The 14,115-nt window shown below is 37.8% G+C and overlaps 1 protein-coding gene across 4 annotated transcripts in view; it reads left to right on the top strand.

The window, feature by feature from the left end:
• The window catches only part of fgf12.L (fibroblast growth factor 12 L homeolog), a 260,138-nt gene that overhangs the window by 181,182 nt on the left and 64,841 nt on the right, over positions 1 to 14,115 (top strand). The gene's annotated exons all lie outside the window — the stretch shown is intronic.

Here is a 14,115-nt window from a genome sequence, read left to right as displayed (position 1 = left end):
ATGTATGAGGCCCATATTGGGTCGCAGGAATACCGGTATGTACGGGCAGACAGTACTAACAGTTACAGTATGTGAGTGTGGTGGCAGCCTGGCATGGTGTCATCCTTTCAGACTTCGACACAGAAACAGATCTGAAAAACCTCCTGCTTAAGGAGATAATCCCAGAGCCATTAACTATGCATCGATTCTTGGTTGCTGAATGCATTGCAGGACTGAGGATAAAAATTACTGCAGTCTGCTAAACAGGAGCAAATAGCTAGAGTGTTACATAGCTGATTATTGGGCGAACATATACCACAAATTAATAATACTGCATATTGTCTCAGGTTTAAAAATAAAAAAAAAGTGAAATGTTAAATTTGTCTGAGGGTATTTGTACAGCTGATTATAAGAGAGATGATTTAGGTACATATCACTTGGGTAAAAACACCAGTTACACTTGATTCTTTGGCTGCATTTGTCCGCTGAGTGGTAGAATTTTGCAGCAGGACTGGGTGTTTGGAACATATGTAAAGTGAAAGCAAGAGGGTGAATGGAATCCATGGGAGCAGAGACAGATGGACAGAGCAGGCAAAATGTATCGTTATGTGAATCTCATGGGCGCAACTTATTAAATCAACATGACCTATGGGTGATTTGTAATGTACATTTATATTTTGAAGAGTAGTTTTGTAGTGTTAGTATCACTTTAAATGAAAATCATTAATTAGAACCTGTGGATATGATTGCCCCCCCGCATAAGCTGTTTTGAAAAAGTGTGACTTATCGATTGTTGCATGCATGTCATGCTATGCAGTAGTTCAATTATATGTGAATTTATATTCCCATCCTCCGTTACAATATGCTTATTTCCAATATTGTAAAAAGCAGGCATCACATTCTGTGGACAAGTGTCCAACCAGTAGCTCCAGCTCACAAATGGACCTGCAAGCACAAACTTGCTTCTAGGCACTAGCATGCTGCTTTTTCTCCTGAAAACCAGTAAGTAAAATAATCAGTTGGAGGCAAGGAGAGGAAGGGGGAAGGAATGGTTGTGCTGCATTTAAAAGAACACAGCTGAATATTCTTCTAGACCTTAACTAGCAGACCAAAGAGCTGACCAAAGAGCTGACCAACAAGCAAAAAGTTAATGTATATGAGTTCTTTTTCTTTAGGATAGCTGCTCTTTAATGATAACAATCTGCCCTTATGATATATAGCTGTGCTCTTGAAGTACTTCCAGCAGTAGTTTGTTACAAAGGACAGTAAAAGTAACAAGAAAACTGAAGCCTCTGTGTGCTGATTATTGAAGAAGAGGTCTCAGCAACACATGGCGTCAGCAATTCATAAAACTGCTTAAAAACAGATAAAAAAGACAAAAGGCTACAGGGTGGATGGTCTCCCCCACCCCCTTCCCCATCAGGCCTGGACTTATTACAGGGTAACCTGTCAGAAAACTGGAGATGGTTTTAACAGCACTTGAATTATATCTGCCTGCTAGTGGAGGTGCAAGCAAGCCAGATAAGATTCAGTCATTTCTCTTTCTTCGTATTGCTAGGGAACAGCCCCTGGATATATTCAGTACATTTTTATTTGATAGTAAGGGTGATTTGATTAATATACTCTTCACATAATTATAAAGAAATGCTGCAATCCAAAAAAAATCCCCTATGCAAATTTTACTTACGTGTAAGGAGACATATCCATTATTCAGTTTATGATTGAATTGAAAAAAAAAATGTCAAATGATTTGAGTTTGGACAGCTGCAGGAAGCTCTTATTAAAAACAAGAGTTATTTGTGGAATCTCATCAGCGGAAATGCGAGAGAGACTCCTGGAAAAAGGGGACATTCATGTGAAGGTAGTATTTCAGTTATGCAATGCAACAGAAGCCACTGAAGCCAAGCTACAGCCAAACAAGTAGAGGAATGGAATATAGATACATGCTGGAAGTAATGTCAGTCTTAAACCTGACCCTTTGGCTTGGGGTCCACAAATGGAACCTGGTGCTAATAATGTAACAAAACTTTCTTACTATGGACAGGACAGAAATGAATACTAATCAGTTTTAAACCAAATTGTGGGTCACTGGAATTATTCCTAAATGGAACTCCAAAAGAACACATGAAGAAGCCCTGTCCTACAGGCTTCTGCAAAAAATTTGGAAAAGGCATTTGAAAAAACTTAAGCGCAAAACAGACCACCTATACTAAATAAATAAAAGGAAATCCAACCTACAGTCCACCATCAAAGGGAGAGGATTAGAGCAGAACTGAACCGGATGGAGAAATTTCATGTAACTGTGTAACATGTAAGGCTTTTTGTACCTGACATGATTTTGTAATACAATTTTTTTTATTTTACTAACGCCTGTCTATGGGATCCTTGTGCTGTAGGTCAGCAGCATGTGCACCCAGATCCCATGTTTCTTTTAAGAAATATATTATGAGTGTTGAAAGACCCAATAGAAGATTGAGAGAATGCTTGGATTTTCAGCAGCGAAACACAGTTGTGATTAAAGAATACTATCAGCTTCCCACAGTGGATGTAATCACATATAAACTCTGCAATGAAATAAACATTTTTCAGTTGTGGATGCAAGTACAGGCGTTTGGCAACTAAAGTTAAGTCACAACAGCATATGCATTTGCACAGTACGATAACACTCCATTCAGGTGCTTCTTAAAGGGATCCTGTCATCGGAAAACATGTTTTTTTCAAAACACATCAGTTAATAGTGCTACTCCAGCAGACTTCTGCACTTAAATCCATTTCTCAAAAGAGCAAACAGATTTTTTTATATTCAATTTTGAAATCTGACATGGGGCTAGACATTTTGTCAATTTCCCAGCTGCCCCTGGTCATGTGACTTATGCCTGCACTTTAGGAGAGAAATGCTTTCTGACAGGCTGCTGTTTTTCCTTATCAATGTAACTGAATGTGTCTCAGTGGGACATGGGTTTTTACTATTGAGTGCTGTTCTTAGATCTACCAGGCAGCTGTTATCTTGTGTTAGGGAGCTGTTATCTGGTTACCTTCCCATTGTTCTGTTGTTTGGCTGCTGGGGGGAAAAGGGGAGGGGGGGTGATATCACTCCAACTTGCAGTACAGCAGTAAAGAGTGATTGAAGTTTATCAGTCACATGACTTGGGGCAGCTGGGAAATTGACAATATGTCTAGCCCCATGTCAGATTTCAAAATTGAATATAAAAAAATCTGTTTGCTCTTTTGAGAAATGGATTTCAGTGCAGAATTCTGCTGGAGCAGCACTATTAACTGGCACTATTAACCGATTCATTTTGAAAAAAATTTTTTTTCTCATGACAGTATCCCTTTAAATAAATTCAACCACAGAAGTGTTCAAGCAGCTGTCTGAGGGCATTAATATTGTGGAATCCTGTATAGATGGCAAAATCATTTGAGCTGAGGAACACCATGATCAACATGATTAAAAACTGAGACCAGTCCTAGAAAGGGCTATAGTAAAGAACTTCAAGAACGTAAAGGAGCATTTCAGTATAAAAATAAAAATGTTTCTAATTTAGTTAGTTAGGCTAAAGTCTAACGTATAAAGGCTGGAGTGACTGGATGTCTAACATAATAGCCAGAACACTACCTCCTGCTTTTCAGCTCTCTAACTCTGAGTTAGTCAGCGACTTGAAGGGGGGCCACATGGGACATATACTGAACAATTCCCTTAAGAAAGATAAATTCAAAGAGTAGAAATTTACATCTATATTATACATTCCTCTCCATGAGTCACAAACAAAGAGATTGGAGGTTAGTGTGCCTGTATGTAGGATGATTTCCTCATTGGATTCTATTGCATTCCTTGAAGAGAGTGTTGAGAAGGAAGAGAGTGCACAGTGCACAGTCAAACTGACAAGGAAGAGGGTACAAGGGAGCAGGCCTTAAGGTTAATGGAATCCAACTGCTTCAAGGGTACACTGTTTATCGAAGGCATACAGCGAGATGTGGCGATTTTGTATCCAGCATCAAAATCTTTTCTGTAGATTCATTCTGTTCTGTTCTCACCTCTAAAGCAAAGCCATTATCGAGAGGTCAGTCCTGGAAAAGAAAACATATATAAAGACTTTGTGCCAAAATGTGCACAATATAGACAATTCAGAATATATTTTATAGAATTTAGACAACACGTTTGAGCCTGTATGCTGCTTATTATATTGCTTGGAAATACTTGTCCTGCCTGGCTATGCTCATATTGTAATATACAATAATATGTTATCACTCATTTTGAGTACCACAATTACAGTATTTTCTAAAAGAGCCTTTTTTCACTTAGAGATAGCATGCACAATATTGATTGGTCGATTAAAAAGTAATTTAACATCAAAAAAATGATTTTCAGATCTATGATTACAATTCATCACAGACAAGCTCAATTAGTCATTTTAAACCTCCCAGCAGTTTGAACAATCTTTGCAGAGCTCTCTGGTACAGTAAGGTCATCCAGAACATATAGGGTTAATGCAGCAAACAGGTTTTTGTAACAGCGTACTATTTCAAGTAAACTCATTAACTACTGTTTTGTTGTATATTGTGGAAACACTTAGGGGGTTATTTACTAAACTCGAATTTGTCTGGTCAGGCTTTTTGGGGCAAAAAAAATTTGTGGAATAAAAAAACCTCAAATTTTTCAAGATTTATTATACCCTGATGTTGCAAAAAGCCCAAATCCGAAAATATGCCATCTCAGACCTGTCTAGGTCATGTATAAGTCATGGGGAGATGTCCCTATACCAATTTGAATGTGCTGGGTTAGAACTGATAATACAATAAATTCAGGGTTTTCTGCAAAAACCCCCAAAAAAACAAGCGATTCGGGAAAAAAGTCTGAAAAAATTGTATGATTTTGGTTTTCACTAAATTTTATCGTGTTTTTTCCATATCCGGTTTATTTGAGTTATTTTATTAATAATAATTTTATTAATAAATAAAGCAAAATCGGGCATGGGAGTTTGCTCAAGCTTTTTTTATTTTAATTATAAGATAAGATTTTAGTAAATAACCCCTTACTGTTATGCCAGGCCACATCTTGTGAAAAGAAGGGGAAGGTGGAGGAAAAAAGACTTATACATTATAGAAAAGGGAACTATAGAGAGAACAAAACAATGGTTGAAGAAAAGTGAGAGCATATGAAAAAAACCAATGTAGAGGAAGAATGCATAAGAGAAAGGAGAATGAGGGAGGAGAGCAAAATAAAAAACTGGAATTGAATGGGGAGCAGAAGAGAAAAGGAAAGCAGAGGAAAGTTCAAAAGACAAAGGCAAAGAGATATAGGATATATAAATAGGGTCATAGCAGGAATAAAATGCAAAAACAAAAGTTGTGTCTTTGCCAGTAGTGAAAGTGTTCACCAATCCGTACTATTTTGTGTTCTGTCACATTATCTGTTGCCCTGTAAAAATAATAATGTGGTTATTATAATAATGCACCCTATGTCTTCCACATGAACCAACCCCTTGTCTATCTCTAAGGCATTGTCCAGATGCCCATGTTTAGAAGAAATTGACCACGATGAAGAGCAGTTGTAGCATTGTGAAAAGAAGCTGCTCTAAGAAGGTACAGCTAAAAACTACTTAACTATAATGTAATTTCACCTTTTCAATTACATTTTGCTCATTTATTCTGCAAACCAGAATGTTCGCATTTCGCACATAGCGGGTATAGAGCATAGATAGAAAAATATACTGTAAGTGAAGAAGTGTCAGGATATTGCACATTTTTTCACTTTGCTCCTTGCTCTGTCTGGAATTTGCACCCAAAACCAACAATACATCTCTGAGATTTGTGTCTCCCTCAGTATGTAGAGCTGCCTGGCAGTGTAGTATGCTGGAGGGGAATCACTTGGGTCAGACTTTGGCATCCCCTGAAAGGCCCCTACCTTGAACAAAGTAAGAAAATAGCAAACTAGTTCAGATTCTTTGTGTCAGGTGCCCCTTTATGATCCAACATTTCGTAGGGCTTCTTTTCATCCTATGTCTAAAAACATCTAAGATAGTAAATTTGTATTAAACCCACACACTTAGGGGCAGATTCATTAAGGGTCGAATTTCGAAGTTAAAAATACTTCGAAATTCGACCCTCGAATTGAAATCCTTCGACTTCGAATATCGAAGTCGAAGGATTGAGCGCTAATCCTGCGATCGATCGATCGAAGGATTTTTCGTTCGATCGAACGATTAAATCCTTCGAATCGAACGATTCGAAGGATTTTAATCCAACGATCGAAGGAAAATCCTTCGATCAAAAAATCACAGGCAAGCCTATGGGGACCTTCCCCATAGGCTAACATTGACTTCGGTAGGTTTTATCTGCCGAAGTAGAGGGTCGAAGTTTTTTTTAAAGGGGAAGTACTTTGACTATCGAATGGTCGAATAGTCGAACGATTTTTCGTTCGATTCGTTCGATTTCGTTCGAATTCGAACAAATTTAACCAATTCGATGGTCGAAGTACCAAAAAAATACTTCGAAATTCGAATTTTTTTCATTCGAATCCTTCACTCGAGCTTCATGAATCGGCCCCTAACTGTTCTTGGTAACAAACCCATGGAAGAAAATGCCAAAGGTTAAAGAATCTGGATGGAGCTCTAGCAGACTTAGGTGGATAGAAATTCTACTGCATAAGCTTTCTGTTTATGATAATTTCTACACCAGCCCTGTTGCTTGTTACATTTAATATCAATGTAAGCTAAGGAGCCAAAGTTTTCATACAAATGACAATAGGGTATACGTTATTGCCAATATTTCTTCCAGAATGATGAGGGACTGCTTTTTAATTTATAGAACTTGCCCTTTATATAGGACTGTACTCCCAAATGGCAATCCATCTGGGCAGATACACAACTAGTGTTAGTAGTTGACTGTTACCGTTAAAGAACCTGGAGATGTTTGGCTACCATGAGTATGGTAATAAGGAGACATTGTAAAATCCAACACCAAAACCTAAATTCTATGACAGAGAACTGAATTAATATTTATACTTTTAAGACAGTGCCCTCCATTGTATGCATGGTTAGCCATTTACAAGTTGTGCCCTCTATTATGTGAAGGGTTAGCAAATTCTATATTCATATCTAGAGAGGAAAAATTATAATTTTTTTTGAGAGTGCACCATGTATTTTCCTTGTGTTTTTAAAAAAGCAGGTCTTTGTGACTAGCTTGCATGAATGTTTGCCAAGTAATTTCTATGTTGTAAATTTATTGATTATAGATCGCCCTCACTTATAGTTAAAGGGGAAATTCATCTTTTGCACATAAAAAAAGGATTAAACGGCTGGCTCTAATCTCTCTATATGTCTACTTAATAATTATCAAAAAGCACCAAACTATAGTTGTGCTTAAAACATACTGTGACGCAAAACAACTACTGGGTAATGGCTCACCAAGTCGGAAGATTGACCTGGGTGTATAAACCCCAGGTCCGACACTTGAATAAATAACCAATTAGACTTTTTAAATTTTTGAAAGTCAGCAGAGCTTGCACTCACCAAATTGGTCGGGTGGCGCGGGTGCCATGCCCCGAATCCATAGCTTAGGCAATGTAAATCGTAAGAAGTAATTGTGCATGCACTCCTGCAGCCAAGGCGGTTGAGGTAAAAACTTGAAGCTTTATTCCATCATGTAAAAAGGTATACGTCCTAACGCGTAGTGATTACGTATCATCTGATACGAAACGCGTTAGGAAAAAACAAATGCTCTGTAAGGCTACACATTTATTGTTATTTGTAATGTAAATCGTAAGAAATAATTGTGCACGCACTCCTGCAGCCAAGGCGGTTGAGGTAAAAACTTTATTCCATATGAGTATGAGAGTCATACAGATTTTGCATATGCTCATGTGTAAACAGGGAAAAAGTCCAATAAAGACAAATAAATACAGAGCTTTTCTAAACCTTTTATATCTGGGCCCTGTGGAAAATGAAGCCTAAGAATTAACTATGAACTATTGTCCTCCTTGCCTTAGTAGCAATACACAGAATAAAAATGTTTTTGTTTCAAGAGATTAATTTTTTTTGGTGTACATAAATATATATATATATTTATATATATATATATATATATATATATATATATATATATATATATATATATATATATATATATATATATATATATATATATATATATATATATATATATATATAAAAGAACGACACTCACAGGGTTGTTTTCAATGCAGGCAAATTGTGTTTATTCCACTCAGAATGAGAAAGGAATGAGAAGAGTGGAATAAACACAATTTTCCTGCATTGAAAACAACCCTGTGAGTGTTGCTCTTTTTCGCAAATATTTAACTATCTCGGCTGGCACCCAGGTTTCTACTGAGTCAACAGAGTGCACCTTTGGATTGGGTATATATATATATATATCAGCCCAGATCCGCTTCTCAGTGGAATCTAAGGGAGACGGCCTTTCCTTAATTCAGATCTTTCTAGATAACGAATCCTATACCAGTGTATATAGATTGTATTAAATCCTTAAAGGACTGCGAGGTTATTAATATGTTTTACTGTGAAACTTAGGCTTAAATATGTCTTCCTGTGGTCCTTTATCGTACAGTAGTATTCCATTCTATAACATGAAGCAGCATTTACTATATGATACTAATAGGAAGCACCCATATTGCACTGAAGCGGGTGCAGTCAGAGAGTTAGTAAACAGGCCATCTGTGTTGTCTAACTGTTCTGCCAGTAGCGTCTAAAACTTTAATAGACCATAATATCACACAGCTGTGTGGCATCGATAGTAAAGCATATTTTAATCCTTATGAACCCCAAGATAACCATTTGATATCGAATATCTACGCTGAATAATTTACAACTCACCAGTGGAACATTTCCTACGCTCTTCTCTTGATGACCTGCAGGTGTCCTTTGATGACATCCAACAGGCGTTCTTCTAAGTCAGCGCTTCATAACTAAGTGTCTAAAAGGTTCATGGTGCAACCCACTCAACTGGAAGTATTGCCACAAATCAACTAAAGCTTTAGTAGCCATGTCACTTTAAGGAAATCCAAATGCATAATAGGTCACACTTTGTAATGTTTGGAAACAGAATTACAATGCAAAACTTTTATGTCCCCGTGCACAGTGATGAACGTCATAATAAAGAGAAGGAAGCGCAGATGTATGAAGATAGAACTACAGCTCTTGCATTAATATATCAATATATTAAGTCAACCTGACCTTCTTTTTAATGCAGGAGAGATGTAGAAATCATTCTGCCGCCAGTGTAACTATGCAGCATGAATTTTGATCAGAATATGCATAAAAGGATAGAATGTCGGCACCAAAGAGTCAGTCAGCAGAGTCATTATTTTAATTGAATAATTTGCAGTGAAATAGGGAGAGCTTCACATCTTACAGGTATAGGCTCTATTATCTGAAATGCCTGGGCATAGGGTTTTACAGATAAAGACATCATGTGGAGCACCATGCCTTATGGCTACTACAAAAAAATGTAAAAACCAAGTAGGTTGGTTTTGTAATTATCATGGAAATATGCTAGCTTAGTAACCATCAAGTGTAAATTACAGAGAATTGGTTCAAAATATATTTTTAAATAGGACTGTATAGAAGTTGCGATTGCCATTTTACAGCACAGTTGGGAGATTATATATATCTCCATTCAGAATTGTGTTTTGTGCAATTTTTCCCCTTTGTTCAGTATATAGCAAAACAAAATGTCACCCCTTCGTTGAAGAGCCTTGCATTTCTTGGTTACTTTCCCTTTAACCTGCCCCTCCTGTCCTATGTTCCACATGTGCTTTCCCCTCTTCTATTCTCATTTATTTTAACGTATGTCACCTGATTTTTTTTTATAGCTAATTTAGATTCTCTTCTTTTTATTCTTTCTGCATCTTTTTTTTTTTAAACATACGAGTCCCCTGTTTTGCCCCTCTCTTTTGTGTTCTACATTTTTCGACATATTTTCTACGTAGCCTGAGTTTTGAAATTCAATCGTGAGATTGCCTAGCACAAATAAAGTGCATAAAAATGAAATGCAGTCATTGAAAAGGAAACCATTTGTGATGATACTACCCCTGTAAACATATTTATTTGAATATACAGTGATTACCATTATCTGCAATGACCCTGGATGTCTAACTTTTATCTCTAGGGCTCCTGCCAGCATAACATCTAGTATTCCCCTGTCAGTCAAAATAATTGAGCTTCTGGTTGTGAACATACTGTGTATATATGTGTAAATGACAGTGGAAGTTATATGCACAGATGACTAAATCCATAAGAGATGGTTGTCTGCATGTTTTCTACATCACTGCAGATGCCAACTGATAATTATAAATCATAGCTTGTCGCGAATAGACTCATCTGCAGCACTTGTTTACTCTTCTGCAGGACTTTTAAACCATTGTTATTGGTAACACATCTGGCAATTTTTGTGTTGTCTTTTTACCCTATCTTTGCCCTTATGCTTAAATGAAGCTATTGGCTAACTCTCAGCCTCTGTAGCCTATTGTTAAGCATCATGACATTTAGTGAAAGGAATGCTTCCCCGTGCACTGAAGCAGGAATGAATTCCAGTAATTGAGAGGTTCTCTATGACCTGATTTAAATGTTATCTTTTGTACGAAAGAAGATGAGAACCTGAGCCGAGTCATAAAATCTGACACCTTGTGATATTACAGGTTGCAGGGAAGAGCTGATAGATTGAATGACGCTATGTATAAATTACTGTCTCAAATATGTTAATTGTCCTTAACAATGTTTAAAAGGATTTGAGGGTAAGTGGTGAGTTGTAGGTGTACAGGAGACAAGCTTATACTCAAGGCGACAGTATAGAGAATGATATTTTTATTCGTTTGCTTGTTCCTCGTACTATTCTGTATGCAAAGAATTCGGTAACCTTGTCTTGTTCTTCTTGCTCTGTGGCTGCTACTGGCAGTATGTCATTTATATCCCCTCTTTGGCAATCGTGTATATTCATTATTGTGTGGTACACTCAGCTCTAAACACAGATTGGTGGGTGCCAGATACTATATTGAACTTCAGATATTCTACTGAGCCACACTCCTCTAACAGTACTTAATACATGTAGTTACAATATTTAACCAGCACAGCTAATAAACAGCTAATAAACACAAGAAACAAAACTCATGTGTCTCTTTGTAAAATGTGTACAACTCCTCTGCTGGCACAATAACAGTCATTATGAATGCATTTTACTGCTTTGGGGTTTGGAGAAAGAGGGCAATATGGAACCATAACTCCATGGTTATATTAGTTTGTTATTATTTTTTTAATTAGGATTACTTTTTTGTTGTCCCTATTTACTTGGAAACCTAAAGTTGTATTGCCTGTACCTTTATATATAATTCTGGACCATTTTAGCTATATTGTATTGTTTTCTATTTCTAGTAGTCCTTTCTAAGCTTCACTCAGGTTTACTATTGCGCCGTACATACTGTACAAATATATTCAACTTGAAAGACAGCAAAGAACAGCAGGTTATGACTTTTTGCTTCTCCCTAGGAAATAGTGCAGTGTAACTGTATATCATAGTGTATGACTGTGGTGAGTATATTCTGGCACAGTGGTATAGCTGGATGATACTTTGTGGTTCTAGCAAACTCAGGCTTCATTGGGGCACAAAAGGTGCATCAGAGATCATTTGCTTCAGGCTTTTTGCATACTGACAGAATGTGTTTAATAACGTGTAAGACATACATCACATGGGATTCTGCAAGGCAGAGAGAACATCTGTCTTTGGATCCAAGTGATAAAAGGAGGTTTACCCAGCAGCATTTCATAAATACAATTGAGCCACAGTTACAGATTTTCACTGTTGAAGTGCCAGATGGAACAGATTGCCATCTAATGAAGCCAATGTAACACATTTACTGGGATGCAAGAACCCAAGGATGAAGCTGGGCTCTTTTGATGTTTGTTGACTGGGTATCTAGACTTGCACCTGCCATTGCCAAGATGATAACTTGAAGGTTATTTTACATCATAAATATTGTACCTAAGGAGACTGTGGTCAGTATTTGCTATGCAACTTTATGTAGCATTATGTAACTTACAACATTATAGCTAGATTTTAATCCTCCTTTATCCAAATACTCAGTGGTGTAACTACAGAGGAAGCAGACCCTGCAGTCGAGGGAGGCCCGAGGAAAAGGGGCAGGGTCTGCTTTCGCTATAGAAAACCCCCCTTCCCCATCCTCTCTTTTACCTGTGGTGGGAAAGCAGAGCATGTCAGCAAAGGGTGGAAACTAGGCAGAGTCTGGGCGGAGAGTGGGCAGAGTCCAGGCTGGAAGTGGGCGGGAGGATGCAGATCGGAATGCACTGGGCCCCTTTGAATAGTTTTTTTTTGCAAGGGGACTGCACACTCTAGTTACTGCAAGTACTGCTCATCAGCAGCCTTAAAGGTGGCAGGGCCCTTCCTTGACTGAAAGCCTGACACAATAAATAAATAGAGCTTTGAGGACAGACATTAACAAATATCAGCAAATATACTGCACAACACTATATAATGTATAGCACATAGCAATGGATTCCCACCTGACAAGTCTGCACTTTAGTCCGAGTCAAAGTAGTCAAAGTAAACTTTATAGTCATCTCAGCAGTATACAAATACACAGTGAGACGAGATGACATGGCTCCAGCTAGTACATATCACAAAAAGGCACTTAAAAATACATAATAAATATGTAAACATGAAATGTCCAATATATTGGCAGAAATTGGATATATACATGTGTAAACCTTTAGAATTATGCAAATAAATTAAACAGTTCACAAAGTTCAGTTCACAGTTCAATTGTGTCAGGAATGTAGTGGGAGGGCGGCAGCGAGTTGAGGAATCTGATCTCTTGCGGAAACAAGCTTTAGTGCAGCCTGGTTGTTCAGGCTTTAATGCTGTGAAAGCATCTGCCGGATGGGAGCAGCATGAACAGTCCATGTGAGGGGTGTGTGGAGTCCAGTGCAATGCAGGAGGCCTTTCTTGCACAGCGCTTGTGGAAGATATCCTGCAGTGATGGAAGAGCTGCTCCAATGATGTTGCCAGCTGCTCTGACAGTCCACTGTAGACTTTTCCGGTCAGCAGAGCTGGCACTACTGTACCAGATGGAGATGCAGCTCGTCAGGACGCTCTCTATGGTGCCCTTGTAGAACACTGTGAGGGTGGGAGGCAGAAGGCTGGCCCGTTTCAGTTGTCTTAGGAAGTGAAGACGCTGCTGCGCCTTTTTGGTGATGGTGGCGGTGTTGGTGGTCCCGGTGAGGTCATCAGAGATGTGGACTCCCAGGAATTTGGTGTTCTTTACTGTCTCTACTGTGGAGCCATTGATGTTGAGTGGTGTGTGAGCATGGCGAGTTCTCCTGAAGTCATCAATCATGTTAAACCCTATGTTACTGTTCTTTAGTCCTGTATCTGATCTTCACCCACTTGTGAACAGCTTTGATTGTTAGTTACTACAGTTGTTATAAAAAAGGAATGATTAATCTCATAATGAGAATGATACTAAAACTGAACTTTTACAGTCAATTTGTTTTTTGTTGCTGGGGTCAGTGACCCCCAGCAACCAGATATTTAAAGTATTGCTCTCCATAAATTCAATTGGCATCAACAGCTGAGACACACAAGCTTATTTGTTGATTGTTACTGTTAACAGCTAGTCAAAGATGCTGGGAGTTGAAGTCCATAATAACTATTTAGATCTGTGCTTTGAAGGAGCATTATACTAAGCAATTGTGAGTTACTATTGCAATACAACTGTTAGGCTTTTTAATAACAGTGTGCTCCAATAGTGTTTTATTGGATTTTTCTTGAAACCATGAAACATATTACAATTTCTGTTTAACCATTGCACCACGGAAATTTTCTGTTTTATTAAAGCTCCCTACTCTGAATCTTAGACAAAAGAATAGAAAATAAATAGTACATAGAAAGAGCATGGGCTTCTCTCAAAACTTGACTACCTTTGAACTCCGTTATGAAATAATGTGATGTGAATCATGGGAAAATCACACATTTTTCAGTTTAGAAGTTTGTTTGTTTTTTTACTGATCCTCCAAATTTAATTGCAAAGGAAAATCCAGATGCAGGACTGAGAAAGGTTATTCCTAAAGATGATTGTGACCTTGCAATGGA

This window comes from Xenopus laevis, chromosome 5L, assembly GCF_017654675.1.
Source record: "Xenopus laevis strain J_2021 chromosome 5L, Xenopus_laevis_v10.1, whole genome shotgun sequence".
NCBI lineage: Eukaryota > Metazoa > Chordata > Amphibia > Anura > Pipidae > Xenopus > Xenopus laevis.
The sequence above is the reverse complement of the archived record's forward strand: the minus strand, read 5'-3'. Positions and strand labels throughout refer to the sequence as shown.